The following is a 14,917-nucleotide window of genomic DNA, read 5'->3' on the forward strand; positions in this document are numbered from 1 at the left end:
TTACACACAAATTAGTAGTAAAGTAAGACCTGTTCATAAATGTTCTGGTGTAGCTCTGAATTTCTTATAAACTGAGGACAACTGCCTGCTGTATATGTGTTCATGGTCACAGTCACAGATGATTTTAGATGGTGCTCCTTCTTTATCCGCCATGGCATCAAAAGTACAACCAAGTCCTCATAGATACATCTCTGGTAAAACTGTTAGGTGTTATGTGTTCAGCAATGCCCGTTGCGTACTGCTTACTTGAAGAACACTGTAAACACGGCTCCTTCTAATATCAAAAAAATTAAAAGACTCACTTTCTACAAGATGGCAGCCTCCCCATGGTGAAGGTTAGGGGAAAATGGTTATGGTTAATAAAATCTGTGACAGGACACAAACTCTCTAACCTTACCCTTCACCAATCTTTGTAGTGAAATAAATAACATGACTTGAATTAGCAAAGTGATGTGTAATTTCCACCTCCACTGCCTTCTTGTGTGTAATAAGATCAGACTCCAAGAAAAGACTTTTTTTTTTTTTTTTTCCTCGCTCTGCACCTCACTGCAATAGATATTTGCATTCAGACTATCATTCTGTCTCACGGTTGTGTTTGCATGTAATTACAGAGCACATCACACCACACCGCTGGGCGCCTTCCTATTTTAAAGTGGGAACCGTTACCAATATAGTTGCCTGGGTGTGAGTGCACCGTCAGCTGGAAGCAGCCAGCTGAGACTCACTGTGGCTCTCAACTGGGTCATGGAGGGAAAAAGCTGGAGGTGAAATGCCATGTTTTAATAAAGAAATAACTATAAAAGCAAAGCACACAGTAATTCATGGCACCAAGATATTTTTACTGCGCTGCACTGTTTGTACACAAGTGCCTGTGCCAGCAAGTTTTCTCATTTAACACAGCGGATCATTACATAACTGCCACCGTATCGTTTGCTGACACAGGGTTCCTTAAGCATCATATCCCAAACAGACCTGTGTCATAGTTTGGTAACATTTTCAAGTTATTTGTGCAAAACCAGATAAAGGGGGCAATTATGATTAAAAAAACTGCCTGTGAAGCATGATTACTGATATATCAGTGTGAGACACATGTATAATGGTAAAATCAGTAGCAGGACTTACACTACAGTTAGTCACTCTGCAACTTCTGCACACCTGTCTACCACAAGTATATATTATCAGAGCCCAAGCACCAACTGGTGCACCCCATTGTATTGCATGGAATTATTATTACCCATGCACAGACACATAATGATAAAATAATAATAAAGGGGCTAAAGATTGACAGGTCTGTCACTAACGTCAGTACATTGTGTCCCTATCTTTCCCTGTTTGACTTCATGTTGAATACTGTAACAAAGCCCTCCTATGAATGAATCAGATTGATTTCAAACCCGGGCAGTACAATCTGAACACGTTATTGAAAAGAGTTTTCATGGAACAGCGTGACTTAGCCATAAAATTGGAAGTTGTTGTAACTTGAGAATATATTGTCCAATCTGCCCCAGTTGCACAGGTTGGATAAGACTCCAGGCCTGAAGCTATCTACTTGCCAATATTGAGTCAAAAAAAGTGTGCCACGTACTGGCGACAGGAAGGAGGTCTTTTTGGAGAAACATCATTTGGTTTACATATATTTTACATTGTGTGGTCCACACTTGAAAGGCAGCAATGTAACGCATTTTTAGCTTGTTTTCTCAAGTGCTACATGGCGGATACAGGGAGTGGTAAAAAATTTGCGATGCCCCATCTAACCCCGTCTATTAGTGGGCAGAGTGTGTGGTGGTTACAGAAATGTAACCGTCAGACACAAGCATGGGGTGGAGTGCGGGCAGGACGCCAGCAACCCCAACATGCAGGAAGGTGCAAGAGCCTGTTCACCGGCTGCTTGCAGCTTTTTTTTTCTCAATTTTAACTTCTGCGCTATTTTTGGTCTCATTTTTACTTGCATGACTTTCTCTTTATACATATTTGTTTGAGCATTGTTGTAGGGAGCCTGAGAACTAAGAATTCCATTGCCAGTGACTGCTTCTCTGTAATTGTTGTGCATGACAATAATGAGCCTGAACTTGTGTGCATGGTTGGGTGGATGTGAGAGGAAAGAAGAAAACAAAAGGAGAGGGAGGAATATATAATATTAATAGGGAGAGAAAGCAACTGGGAGTGAAATACTTGGAAGGAAGCTCCGAGCGAGACAGAGTGAGAAAGGTATGCAGAGACAGAAAAGTAGAGCAGAGAATCAGACATCAGTGTTTGCAGTCCCATGACAGAGGCTGCTGCTAAAGCCAGTTTAACAGCTCTGCACCAAAGACTTAATTCTGATTGTCAGCATTAAATAGGTTTGAAATGAAAGCTGACTAAATGTCTTGGTGACCGATTAATTGTATTGAGTCAGTCTGAATGCGTGGTAAGGATGAACATGGCCTCTGTGCTCAGAACAGTAATTAGAGAACTGACTGCTCTCTGGAACAGAGAGAATAATGTGATCAGAAATCATAATCCATTTTGAGCAACGGCTGCAGCGGGCATTAAACTAGTGGGAACTGAGCAGCTTGTGGGACCTAATGAGCAGGGCTCACTTCACTGTGACTGATAGCTTCCTGGTCACTAATGACTGAAAGAGGGATTTGTGTCATTGCGGTTCTCCTGCTCACAGTTTGGTGCTTCTGGTGGAGCTGTTGTAAGTGGACAGTTTGCTTTACAGCCTGTACTGTCCTCTGATGAATAGCACGGCCTCCTGTGAAGACCCTCTGTCCGCTAACAGAGCCTGTATGAGTCTAGCACAGGATGCGTGCCTCATGCTCTGAGAAAGTATCTCACCATTCTGTCCTGTTTGTACCATCACTCCAGTCAATGCTGAACAGAGATTTGCAAATGTTACAGTGCTTTGATTGATCATATTCCAATTATTAGTTTGGTTGCAAAGGTGTTACCTTATGCCAGGTTTTTAAAGAAGCTATAATGTTATATTGACATAAATATTGATTTTAGTACTGTTTTTTTACTAGGGCTGGGCTAAGACTTCTGTCGGCACAAGGCTTACATATTCAGCTACGTAACAGGACTGGCACTCATGGTACTCTCAAGAAACATGATTTAGTTTGCTAGTTTAGTTTAGTTGTAAGGTTGCAACATGAACTCATCCCTACTTGTATTGTAGTTGTTATTCCTGTTCAGCTACAAGGATCATTTTTGACCTTGGAGGAAGCAGTCGACAAAACAGTCTTCCCCACAAGTAAATGGGGCACTCTGGATTCCGAGCTTCTGTATGAAATCCTCATCTGTGGATTACACCCATGAAATGAACTCACAGAAAAGCTATAGTTTAGCACAACTTCAGTTTTATTTTCAAACTCTGGTCTTTGGTCCTATTAGTTTTGATAACATTAGACTCACCAAAGCAAATGCTGAGATCTGGAAACATTGAGACATTGCTGAAAACATTTCCAGTGAGGCAAGAAACATGTGCAGTAAGACGTGATAAATGAACCACAATGACAGACAATTATATTTTAAAGAGAAAATGAATAGAAAAATACAATTATACTACTTACTGCTAGCATTACTTACCAAATTGGATCTATTTTAAGAGATGCCACACACATTGTGATTACGACTGATACAACCAATTAGCCCACCAGAGCTACAAACATAAAACCCAAATTGTAAAAAACTGCAGCTTTCTTTTCAAAGGACAGTTCACCCCATAATAAAAAAACCCACATTTTTTTCCCTCTTACTTGTAGCGCTATTTATCAATCCAAATTGTTAGAGATGTCTGCCCTCTCTTAAATATAGTGAGATGGCACTCTTCCCCCAACTGTATCACAATGCAGAGGGAAGTATGCATCTACTTGTGGACAAAACATTACTGGCGTCCTCCTCGGCTGAGGAGGCAAAATCAGTTGATGAAACCAGAAGCAGAACATTACAGATGAGGTAATGTTGCTCCCAACACCGAACCAGCTAGTGAAAGTTCGTGAATGACCTATGCTCCCCAAGAAGCAAAAGGGTTTAAGTCAAGTAACATTGCTCTTGTGATATAATAGTTATGCACTAGTGGCAGCAGAGGTGCACTGTAGAAATGCCTGAAAGCATAATCATCATGACATATAGAACAAACAGGAAAGATAAGCAGCTACTTGAGCGTAAGAATCTACCAAGTATAATTCATCCAGATAGATGGAGCTGCCCTTTAGTGGAACAACAGTCCACCAAGTGCGTAATAAGCTCTCTGCATTGTTTCCACACTTTTCACCTCCACCTATATCACTAACAGCTGGGCTCTTTTTCTGTATTTATGCTCACTGCACTACCTTTGCAGATGAAGGGCTTCATCAGGTATAGATGAATAAACCTTGTGTCACAATGCATTAAATGTACGTTTTGATGTACTAGTCAAACTTACAGGTAGATCTTAAAAAAACTTACAATCAAGTGCACACACCAATTTGTAAAGAACATGTCAAAGGATAGGTTTGTCTAAATTCAGTGCTTACATGCTATAGGTGCTTCCAAAGAGTTATGGGTTACTGCAATCAGGAAGAGCTGGAGGAGAAAATACAAGGCTCTTAGTTCTGCGCAGAGTTGTATTCTCAAGTTCAGCTGATGCTAATATTAGGCTCAAGCAGATAGAGTTAGACAAATCGAGCTGGGCCACCACTCTTGATATATAGATATGGTGTCAGTGACGTATTAAGATGGACAATCCTTTAACCAGACTAGAGCCAAGTTTAATTTTGACCTCTGATCACTGATCCTTGTCTAACAGTTCATATGAATATCCTACAAATTAGCACCCACACTAATTATCTTAGGCTCAGGAAAAGAATTATTGTTGGGCATCATCACATTAGTCCTTAATGATACATGACAATGTCACGTGATGCAAACTCAGCGTTGACTTTTAATTTCACTGAAATACGAACGGCGGTCTTCTGGGTCAAAGTCCTATGTTTGTTTGACCCATCCATCCACCCCAACCGCCTCTCTATGCAGACTTTGTTGCTTTTTGGGGTACGGTCACAGATGCGCAAAATTAACATTGGCAAATATTTGCCTTCTGTTCAGTTCTATTCAATGCAAGTAAAGGGGCAAATAAAAAAATCACCGCTGTTTTGTACCAACTAAAATTGGAGGATTGCTAACGTAACCTTCAAGCTAATGTTAAAGTTTTGTACATTGTTCTATGTTAATGAAAGTCAAGGAGAAAACAAAAGGTTTCATAAGATTTTCATCAGCACTGAAGCTGCCAAGAAAGGGATCCCAAATGCGAATGAATTTGGACACAGCTAAAGTCTCTGATCAAAGCAGATGTTTTAAAGAGTAGTATTTACACATTTCCAGGCCTACACACTATGCACAAATGTGTTTTTAGCTTGTCATTTCAGTCTGTGGCAGAAGGCTCTGGAATAGTCGATACTAAAAGCAGAATAGAGGAGATTTGCTTTTAGATCGATGTACAGTGTCATCAGACAGACAGAAGTCCGTGGTATGCTCTGAAAAGTGATGCAACCATGGCTTCAATACACTTTGGAGTCTGCCAGATGAGTGTGTAGACAGTGATTGATTGCTTAAGTGTACCACTCTGTCTGTCTTCCCACAGGAGGTTGTGACGATGAGGATGTGTTCGGAGCCCCAGGCACTGCAAAGGTGTGAAGATGGAGTCCTGACCTCAGGTGGTTCTTCCACCTCATAATCCTCACTGTGAGTATTTCATCCAGTTACTGATGTGCTTTCCGCAAAGACATCTATGTGACTGTTAAGACCACATAAAGTCATAGAGGAATTCACAAAATGTCAGAGTGGCAGATGAAGAAAGGGCAGGCTGTTAGGATTTTTAAACAAGGGCTGGCAGATATGGATTAATCTTCTGGAACTAAAAGGTTGTGTTCTTAAAAGTCTGATTTTAAGAAGCATCTTTAAAAAAACTCTCAGGTATTACTGCGTCCCTGAAACCAGCTCAAAATATTGATATTCGAGTCTTAATGTAGGGGAGGTTTGCCAAGTGCACAGTATCCTCACTGTATCACCAGGCCCAAAGATACTGGAGGATTCTTGGTTTCAAACCATGGAATTCCTCATTTCTAAGGCTCAATACCAACATTTTAATTTGTTTTTTTTTGGATATCCATGCATGTTGTTTACCACTTTCTTAAAGTGTAAGAAGAGCAAAGAAAGCATGAAGTGTTGTTACAGGACACAGACTAATGTCTCTTGCATGAGTGTCTGACTCACTGCCCATCCACCCATGTGACCTCCAAAGCTTTGCTCTCCTCTTAGCTACATAAAGGGCACACTACTTTCTGCACTGACACCGAACATTGGTGCTAGACATAAATTGTGGGCTGCAAAATTGTCCAAGTTTCCAAGGACACGGAGATGAATATCTTCCTTTATAACTGTAAGGCCTTCCTCTATATTCATACAATTAAATATTTTCATCCAACCCAAAATAAATGTTGGCATTGTACATCTCAGCCAACCGTGGATATGTTACATTTGAATGTTTTTTATGTTGTCAATTTTATGTTGTGACAACTTGTGAGAACTTAGCCAGGACAACAAGCAGGGAATAACAACAATAAACACAATTAGAACAGACCAAAAAGGAAACCATTTAACCACACAGCCTACTCACTTACTTATGGTAGAAGCACATACATCAAGGAAATATAACCACATCAACAAAAGCTGTAAGTCCACAATATCAGCCAGGCAAAACTGGCAATTGGCTCTTGGTGCTAGGTATTTTAAGGCGGTCCCCCTCAGAGAGATGTGGAGGAGCTAGATTGTTAAGGGATTGTCCCTGGAACATTAGAACAGGAGACAGTGGAGGTGAAGGATCTGTCCAAGGAGTAGCATGCAAAGGATGAAGAGAAGAGGTCCAAGTACTGAACCTCGGGGCACGTCATGGATGACAGGAACTATGGAGGAATTGCAGTTGTTGATGTCTGTCAGAGAGGTAGGACTGGAACCAGGAGGAGTTAAGAAGAGTGAGGAATTAATAGTCAATGACGGTATAAAACAGTCAATAAAACAGGGTTTTTTTGACAATTGTGAATCACCACAACCACCACAGGTCCTTAAGAATATTGTCAAAAATGTGCACACAAAAAATTTGACTGATTGGTCCAGTTGTATGCAAGATTAGCTTCAGACAGATGGATGCACACACACTCACACGCAGGCACACTCACAACCAAATGCATGATCCCCTCCAGGCTTGTGCCTGGCAGATACAATAAATAAGTACACAGTAAAGAGGAAGATATAAGCAGAAAGACTGAATGGTTAAAGGAAATAGGAAATATTGATACTGTACAGTTTAGATTAAATTGATATTGCACATGATTGATGATTGTCAGTTTTGGTGTGTGACCACTGCTACAGTGTTGGTTGGAAAAACTCTGACAGCAGCAGGAAGGAAGGAGCTGCGGTATCTCTTCCTCACACACCATAGATGAAGCAGCCTGTCACTGAAGGAGCTGCCCAGTGCTGTCAGAGTGTCCTGCATGGGATGGGACATGTTCTTCATCAGGGATGATTGCTCAGCTATCCTTCTCCTTTCTTTCGCTCTCGAGGTGCTGCTGCACCAGCAGACCACTCCATAGAAGAGGGCTGATGCCACCACATAGTCAAAAAAGTTCTTCTCTGGCTCAAGTACTTTTTGTCCTCACCAGGCATAAGCCTGGGGGGGATCATGGGTTGAGTCGTGTGTGTGTGTGTGTGTGTGTGTGTGTGTGTGTGTGTGTGTGTGTGTGTGTGTGTCTCTCTCTCTCTGTCTGTCTGTCTGTCTGTCTGTCTGTCCATTGCAACTCTCACATACTACTGGACTAATCAGCCTAATACATTTATAACTGTATGCTCAAAGACCTCTTGTGGTGATTCGATATTGTTGAAAAACCTGATTTACTGATTGTTTTATACGCTCAGTGACTGCTGACTCCTCACTCCTCTTAACCAGCTTGTAGGGGGCGCATGTTTTCTGGAAATCAGCTCAGCTAAAAACGAGAAGCCTTGCTGTTGCAGGACATATTTTAGCCTTCGTCTTGGCTCAAAAACTGACATCCATAGAAAAGTTTGGTCTCATTTTGAACCGAAGTGTCATCAGATTACTTCCATACCTGATATGTTATGATCCACTAAATTAAGACACAATTATTTTTGTCACCATCTTGACTGTAATGGAACCATGACTTTTGGTCCTTCCCGGGACAAATCCACTGGAGGTAGCTGCATCCCGTTCTGGTTGCCATGGCTGTGACCCGGTTTTGTTCCGTCTGCCACACATCAAGCACTGGATCGAATCTTTTTTTCTCTTGATATATGTCTTCAATTATTAACGCATTACTAAAGTGGTTAACAATTTATATCAGTTGACTAATAATTAGTTTATTTTAGCACTATGCCGAACGTATACAGACCAAGGTCACGAATACTCTGAGAAATATTCCTTTTCTGCTAAATTTCAACCATGAATCCTTTTTTAATATCCAGGCACATACACAGGATTCTGCCATTTTAAGTCAAATACCACTGTGTTGAAGCCAAATGGCTGAGAATAGCTGGCAGTGTTGTTATAATGAAGCACCAAGCTCATCCAGTGAGGTTGGTGGTCTGGGGCTTGACAGAGCAGGGGGCTGCTATAAAAAGCATCTGCAACCAATGATGTGGACCCTAACAGTACTGCCGCTTTTAATTTAGCTTCTGTTTCCGCTATTTATGCTGGCTTTCCAGGAAGAGTGTGTGTAATGTGCCTGGATGTGAGCAGATCACCAGGGATTGGATTAATATTTTAGCAGTGGGCAGGCCACAGACAGCACACTGTGCTCCCTGACAATCGACTTTTCAGGGCTCTTTTTCCAGGAAATTTGCACGCTGACCCCAAAATGTCAGCTCTGAATTGTCTCCTCGGGCTGACATGTTGGGGACATGCAGCACTAAACAAAACAGGAATGTCCTCTTACAATGACTGTGTGCACAGAGGAAAAACATCATCTTAGAAGTCATTGTAAGAAATTTCTGGTATTGCATCGAAAAAGACCTCATCTATGTTGTGATAAGTGAAAAGTGATCGTAGTGCGAGGTCGTTTTTTCTCGAGGTGAGCTTTTCTGGCTTTCCTAATTGTTTTATTGCTTTTTGGTACATGAAATGTGAGAGCCATGCTGGAACTCTGTTTCTTGTAAAACCTATTGTATGAGTCAGCTTTACTGTACTGTAAGAAACATCTTGTTAACGACGTCATTCTTTCCAGCACAGAGCTGTCTATCTCAGAGACAAAAAGGAAAGTGTCAACTAAAGTTTCTGACATTTCCGGCACACTGGTACGATGATGAGCAGATCTAAATCTCTTTTCATGTTGTGTTTTGCCATGGTACATCAGAATGTCCTCAAACCTTACTGACAAAAACAAGTTGTAGTCCTATATCCCTAGGAATCTTATCCATATCGGACTGTTATACACCTCACAATTTACACTCAGTGCCAACGCATGAAGTAGTTTGCTGAATGTGAAGTGAGTCAAAAAGTAAAGCTGGGCATTTACTGTATGATTTGAACTGGTTTTAGAGATGCTGTTGTTTAATTCCAAAGCTTACTGTAGGAGTAAATACTCTATAGCCCCTTTTCCACCAACATTTCCAGGAACTTTTATTACCAGGAATTTATTTACCTGGGTAAAATAATTCTGGTAATCTGTGTGGTTTGCGTTTCCACCGTGCCTCAAAGTTCCGGAAAAGTTATTCAAATTAGCGCGATGACGTAGATGATTCGGCGTGTGTCTTGTATTTGGCTCCGCCAGCTTGTTTACTGGTAACATGGTGCTGGTAGAGAGAGGAGGGGCTGTTTGTCTCAGCCAGCAGCTAAGTTTAAAAGTATTTTAAGGTAAGTGTCAAACTAAGTTAGTCTACATACAGACAGCTGTCATTTGAGCTTATTAGTAACAATTCACTATCAGCTGAACTAGCATGCTGTCCTTGTGTAAGACATAACGTTAGTGACGGGGGATGAGAGACTGGACGGAGCATATTGAATATCACTGTCTACATGTTTACATGTTCATGCTTGCAGAACACATGTATTGATAAAGTATTGGCTTCTTACTCGCTAAGGGTTAATGTCACTTACAGTAACGAGTGTAGCTGCCGTTAACTTGAGTCATTTTCGAGTTATCTTCACTTCGTTTCCACCGCGGCTGCTCGGCTGTTCACCAGTTACCGTGTGGCGTCGGTGTGTGTGTCTGTATGTGGAGGAGTTCAGTGCCGGCACAAAAGAACCGATACCGTTAGTGCTTATCAATACTACAGTCTTTGATGATTTAGCCCCGGGGCTGATTTAGTACCAGGTTTAGGTACCTATTCTTCATCAAAACAGAAACGAAGTGGAGCTTGTAGAAATGAAATAAAGTTTGCAGCCACAGTAACACAGAAGTGCGGAACGCTGCATGTGTGTTCCACCAATCAGCGTTCTTCAGCACACAGCCCCACCCCTGAAGGATTCTGGGTAATCTGAATAGTCCTACCCCCCTACTAGGTACTTTTTTCAGGGAAAGTTTGGGGGTGAGGGAAAGTTTTTTACCTGGGTAATTTCAGTGGAAACGCGCAGGGGTTTTTCAAAATCTCAGGTAAATGAGAAAAGTTCCTGCAGTTGAAAAGGGGCTTATGATGTAAAGCCAAAGCTCATGATTTAGCAATCAATCAATTGATTCTATTTATAAAGCCCAATATCACAAATCACAATTTGCCTCACAGGGCTTTACAGCATACGACATCCCTCTGTCCTTTGAACCCTCACAGTGGATAAGGAAAAACTCCCCAAAAAACCCCTTTAACGGGAAAAAAAAAATAATTTTTATGTATCGTCTGATCGTCAAGCCTCGACCTGAATGCTCACACTGTATATGTAAAAAAAAAACAATAAAACAGCCTGATGGCCCCTGTGGACCATTCTTGCTTTTGATGACTGTCAATTAAGATTTGTTTGAAAACTCAGAAGTTCATAGAATTTTTCTTGCAAGTGGAGGTCTGTAACACTACATTAGTGCAAGACATCAAAGAGATAGGTATACTGTTGCCATGTTGCCATGGATATGTTATGTTTGTACTTTATAATATGTTCAGACTAGCAATAATCTAGTGCACCATCATCTGTATCTGCATCTGTTCATCCAACAAAATTATCTGTATCCGTGTCTGTACTCAGAATGCTTAAACTGGCTTAAACTGGACAGACAGACAGACAGACAGACAGACAGACAGACAGACAGACAGACAGACAGATAGATAGATAGATAGATTGATTGATTTTGTTTAGAAAACTGTTTATAGATTAGCCCCACTTAGTTATGGTAAGGAAAATATCATGCTTTGGCTTAAAATACCTGTAACCATTAGGGTTTCGGTTTTATTTTGGCTCAATATTTTGAAATATCCCATCAACTATAACAGAAACTCTAACAATCCAGCCTTTTTTTTTTTGTTCTGAAAATGTCCACGTGCAACCCCGTTCCGTGGATGATTAACAACATGCAGATGTTAATCTGCATCGTCGGTAAAGAGGAAATACAGCAAGAGTGGTAAAAACCCTGCCTACATTTGAGAGTACTGTTTATAGTGGAAACACAAAAGGTTTAGCTACATGTCCGTACAAGTTATGTGCAGGTTCTAAGAGTGCTATAACAAAAGTGTTTGGTGGAAATGCGGCTATAGTCCTTGCAAACTTATATTCCTACTTCTATTTGTGCTGGACCCTGCAGACAGACAGGCCAGTTAATAGGAAGCATGTCTTGCTTTAAGGAGTGTCTTCAAGAATAATGCTTCCATTAGTTTACCATTAGTTGAAAAATTATGCAAAGGAAATGAGCATAAATATCCAGACAGAGTATAAATGTGAGGCGTGAGTGTGGAATGTGTATTAGAGGAGGCGATAATTCAAGTGGGGAGAAAAACAAGAGCCTCTTACCTCTTGCTGAATTTTTCATTGTTATGTGGTGCATTCAAGGACCAAATGTGGGGAGAGGAAGTTTTTTTTTTTTTTTTAAGGAGAGGAAGACGCTTTGTCCTCCCTCTCAGAATGGGATGAATGTGAGGTGAAACAATAAAGAGGGTAATTGATGTTGTGCTGCCGAACAAATAAATCAACCAACATAATCAGGGTATTTATTCTGAATATTAAAGAGGACACCTTAACTTTTCTTTATTATTATTCATCACAGATTTAAAATTAAATAAAAAAAATAGAGAGATGATAGAAATGAGCTATGTCATTTGTGGGGAAGTCACAACCAGTATATGTGGTCAGAATAAAAGTAGATTGGTAAATGTGTGGACAGGGAACCAAGTGTGGCTCTCTATGCAGTAAGCCATAATGGCTTTTACAGGCAGCTTCTTACTGTGTTAACTTTGGGTCTGACAAGCGTTTGAAATGATTCAGGTAAAAATCCTTTTTATTTGTAAAGCAGCAGCAGAGCTTGCCCTGATACACGCTCTTTTGTGTGAAACCCAGTTTCTCTGATTCTCTACAACAGAGATGGCAAGAGCAAAGTTAGCCGGCCCAGTAGCCAGAAGAAAATGTTGGCACTGTATGTTCCTTCAAACCACAGATGCCTTACATTCACATTTTTCATCATATCAATATTTTTTGAGTAATGTAGTATATGAGCTGACCTTGTCATTTGGGTGTGGAGGTGATGGTGGATGGAGTGTCACCTAGGTGAGATGACTGCCAGGCTGCAGACCACTGATGACCACCGTTCAAGACCAACAAATGACAAAATCTTCCAGCGGCTTTGAGCCACCAAACATGGGTGTATTTTAATGACCCTTCACTGTGTTTCCACTGAGGATAGCGCCACGAAAAGCAGTTTGCCAAGACATTACTGCATTTCCTGCTGGGAGAGCACCAAGAAAGTGTTTGTTTTTTTGTTTTGTTTTGGGGTTTTTGTTTGTTTTTACAGAGACATAGCTGAGTTTCCTGCTGAGATAGTGCCCTGAAAAGTGGTTGTTCTTGATAAAGACATCACTGCGTTTCTTGCTTGGATAGTGCCACAGAAACAGTTGTTCTTTACTAAGACATTGCTGCATTTCCAGCCAGCATAGTGCCATGAAAAGTGGATGTTTCTTTACCGAGACATCTCTGCATTTCCAGCTGGATAGTGCCATAATGCCATAAAAAGGCAAATACACCAGGTAGAAATATACTGGAAAGTTACACTTTTTAAGTAGTGATAACCAAATGAAGCCTCATGAATCATTTTCTCAGTAGTCTTAGCCCACTAGATGGCGCTGTCTGTTCAACAAAGGTTTGTAGGCACACTGAATTGCAATTCCTTGAGCTTTTTCTTCAAACTGAGAGCGCCATCTAGTGGGATCAACAAATACAACTAAGAGCTTATAAAGCTTCATCTGGCCGTCCCTACTATTGTGCACTTCTTTGATGCTTGTGACTTTAAAATCTGGGATGATCATCAGTTTAAACTAAACAAAATCTGTAAATCCCCCACCCCTACCCCAAGACCCAAACAATAAGCCATAATTAAAAAAAAAAGATGCCCCTCTATCTCCGCCCTTGTATTGGGAGCTGAACCCTTTGAAAATGCGTTCTCCTATTCAACAAGACATATAACAGAAAAGCCTATTAAAGCTTTCCATCAAACTCATTATCTTTCATCTCTGTTAATTGACTTATAAAAAGCCTTTGAATCTTTCATCTCGATAACCTAAAGCTAATGAGCTTTGCAGGTGTACCATGGTGTAATCATGGAAAGTAGGTTATTAAACATTTTGGTGCAGCAGTGATTTTCTGTCAGAACGGATTAGCCTCATTTCTGGGAGAAGCTCCCTCACACAAAGGCCTCCCACTAAGCAGAAAGCATTAACACACATACATACATGTACATATGTAGAGTGTTGCCTGCTCCTGTGTCTGATCACATACTCCATTAGTGCAGGATATAAGTGTCCCTGCACTTTGACTCCACACAGTGATTTGTGGGATTATAGGTCTGTTATGCTATGAAATGGACTCCCTTAACCTTTTAAGTGAAAGTTTAACACCAGTGAAACGGTGTTTATGGCCCAATTTGTTCTAAAAACTGCAAATCACAGTGAGACCTAAATGGTTGTCATATTTTTATTTGAAGAATTGAATGGGGTGCATTTTATATAAAGCATGCTCAGACATGTTTGACAGATAAACTGTACAATTACTTTCAAATTTTCTGTATAACACAAACTCTGTAATTATTGACACATTTTTCTTTTGATTTAGGGCCCATACAACAACAAACCTGCTCCTCAGCTTTTGTTAGGCATCCGCGCCAGCTATAGCCTCGGCAACAAGCTTTGTTTTGGGGTTGGCTGTCTGTTTGTCCATGTGTCCATCCATCCCATTCTTGTGAACACGTATCTCAAGAACTCCTTAATGGAATTTCTTCAGACTCAGATTCAGATGTCATTCTCGTAAATGTGATATTTCGAGAAGGCTTTAAGGGAATCTCCTTGAATTGGGCACAAACTTACTCTTGTGTTACAAAATGAACTGATTAGATTTTGGTGGTCAAAGGTAGTGTTGTAGTCAAGACCGCACCAACCGAGACCAAGACATTACCGAGACCAGAGAGTACCGAGACCGAGACAAGACCAAGACATTTAGAGGTCGAGACCAAGACAAGACTAAGACTTTTGAAGGTCGTTGAAGACCAAGACCATATACAGTGGTGTGAAAAAGTGTTTGCCCCCTTCCTGATTCTTACTTTTTTGCAGGTTTTCCGCACTTAAATGTTTCAGATCATCAAACAAATTTAAACATTAGTCAAAGATAACACAAGTAAACACAAAATGCAGTTTTTAAATGAAGGGTTTTATTAATGAGGAAGAAAAAAATCCAAAGCTACATGGCCCTGTGTGAAAAAGTGTT

The 14,917-nt window shown here is 40.7% G+C and overlaps 1 protein-coding gene across 2 annotated transcripts in view; it reads left to right on the plus strand.

The window, feature by feature from the left end:
• Positions 1 to 14,917, plus strand: part of lrfn2b (leucine rich repeat and fibronectin type III domain containing 2b) — a 243,277-nt gene that overhangs the window by 127,610 nt on the left and 100,750 nt on the right. For both annotated transcript variants that reach the window (XM_050058481.1, XM_050058482.1), the window contains exon 3: positions 5,606 to 5,706. The gene's annotated coding sequence lies outside the window, so the exon portion shown is untranslated. The remainder of the gene's footprint in view (positions 1 to 5,605; positions 5,707 to 14,917) is intronic.

Source organism: Epinephelus moara, chromosome 12 (genome assembly GCF_006386435.1).
Source record: "Epinephelus moara isolate mb chromosome 12, YSFRI_EMoa_1.0, whole genome shotgun sequence".
NCBI classification, from domain to species: Eukaryota; Metazoa; Chordata; class Actinopteri; order Perciformes; family Serranidae; genus Epinephelus; species Epinephelus moara.